The sequence below is a fragment of the Acyrthosiphon pisum genome, unplaced genomic scaffold (assembly GCF_005508785.2).
Source record: "Acyrthosiphon pisum isolate AL4f unplaced genomic scaffold, pea_aphid_22Mar2018_4r6ur Scaffold_632;HRSCAF=1084, whole genome shotgun sequence".
Classification (NCBI taxonomy): Eukaryota; Metazoa; Arthropoda; class Insecta; order Hemiptera; family Aphididae; genus Acyrthosiphon; species Acyrthosiphon pisum.
In genome coordinates, this window is record NW_021776075.1 from 3,483 (window position 1) to 5,770 (window position 2,288).

The 2,288-nt window shown below is 24.7% G+C and overlaps 1 protein-coding gene across 1 annotated transcript in view; it reads left to right on the top strand.

The window, feature by feature from the left end:
* Positions 1 to 2,288, top strand: part of LOC115035063 — a 4,926-nt gene that overhangs the window by 1,396 nt on the left and 1,242 nt on the right. The window lies entirely within an intron of this gene.

A 2,288-nucleotide genomic window follows, 5' to 3' on the forward strand; every position in this document is an offset into this window, starting at 1 on the left:
CCTAGTAATAATATCACACACCGAGGTCGAGTCTCCGAGACCTCGTTAATATAAACAAAACGACACCCGCGAGAGCGAGGTGAAGAGGAGACGTTACACTTATTTACGCATTTTTTAGACATGAACTTAAGAGCCCTGAAAATATGTAATAAAATTATGAGGAATTATCAACACACTTTTTGAGATTATGTGTTAGACATTGGAGCATATGGATATGTCCGCTTAAACTGAAGAAATGTCCCCGTAAAAAAGCTGCTCAGAACATACAAATATAAACTACTCATATGTTTGTACTTTTTAATAATAATAAATGCACTACTTCTAAAAAATAGTCATAATTATATATACAGAAATAAATTACTGTTATGCCAACCCGTTTATTATCCTTGAATAATGCTATTTTTACATTTTTTTAACTATAATCAAAAGCCATAATATTATCAAATACTTAGGTTTAATTATCATTTACTTTGGTTATACAATTTAATCATGATAGTACAATGTGTTTTACAGTTTACGAATTACAAAAAAATATGGAAATCATTTAGAGAAAGCAAATTAATACCGGTGCTATTAGTAACTTTACTATAAATAATTCATTATTATTATTTTTTTAAATGCAGTTAAAACTCAAGCCAAACATAAACAAGTGTCTCAAAGAGAAATGGATTATATTATAAAATACATTCTTGGTGAAGCACCTTTCACATTAAGAGGCAAAATTATAAAAATAACTTGCATTAAATTACTAAATGAATAGTTTAAAAAAATGTGTTATACCTAATAAATTTGATTTGTAATGTTTATGATATTATAAAAATTAATAATTTACTCATAAAACTTAGTAAAAAGTATTTTAGACTTCAGATTTTTTACTATAAAACTATTATAAACAATAAACATATTATTGCAATATATTGTGAACCATCAATATATAAAATATACCTACCAACTGAATTTATAAATACACTTTTTAATTAAAAAATTCTATAAATGTGTGTATTATATTATGATGCCTTAATTAATAAATATTTATATTGCCTTAATTGTGGCTTATTTTCTAGATTTGTATTGTATATTGTATATCCCCCTCCTGTGTTCATATATCTCCACTTAATAATATGTATATATTAAAAATGTGAAGTAAATACGGTGTCCCGTCAAATTATCGCGGCATATTGTCGCGGATCATTTCATAAAACATCATGAATAATCTCGCGCGTCATTATTGTCGCAAGTTAACAATTTTATTATTTATTTGTTTCTTGTACGAACGCTCATACACAACAGTATTCGTTAGGTAATATAACTTAAACTGTCGCGAAAACGATATTATTAATTATATATGACTGTACTTATAATTTTGTATTATAATAATTTTTTAACCTAAATTGTCACGAAAACGCCAACAATTATATGCCCTAAGATTCTATAAAATATGTATGCATTTATACCCTAAAAATGACCAAAATATGCTCTAAAAAAATGTTATTGTAAAAAATGAATAATAATGATTAGCGATTAAGATTAGATTACCTCCTTTCATAAACGAGTTGAAATACCTATAATAAGGTATATGAGTGAAACAAATTAATATTTTGAAATTCCCAAGTTTTTAAGATCTTAAATATGCTCCAAAAATATGCCGTAAAAATGCTAAAATACCATAATATGCAAAATAAAATTTTGTATGCAGCATCGTTGGATTATAAAACAAATTTTAGTATAAACTAGCTATTTTTTCGACCAACCAATAAAAATATGCAAATGCATACAAGTGTTGGCCCTATTAATTATATATGAATGTGCTTATTATTTTGTATTTTAATATTTTTTTTTACTTTTGATTTACTTTTTAAATTGTCATGAAAACAATATTCTATATTATTGTGATATTTTTGTACCGACAACATATTATATACTTTTGCGATATTTTTACCGCGATAATATTGCTGTGATATTTTGACGTGTATCCAGTAAATACTTTATATATGTTCATATTTGATTAAATTATATTTATAAAATACATATTAAACAATAAAAAAAATATCATTAAATATTAATTCCAAACATTTGTGAAAGTCTATTATGAAACAGTTCAAACAATATTTAATAGGCAACTAATAAATCATTGATATTTATTTTCAAATATTTTTTTTATTGTTACTTAAATGTATTTATGTTGTGTGAATATACCAGGGATGGAAAACGTTTTTAAAAAACTTTATTAAACGGAAAAAAACAAAAAACGAAAACAATTAATAAAGCGTAAACGAAAACAAAAAATC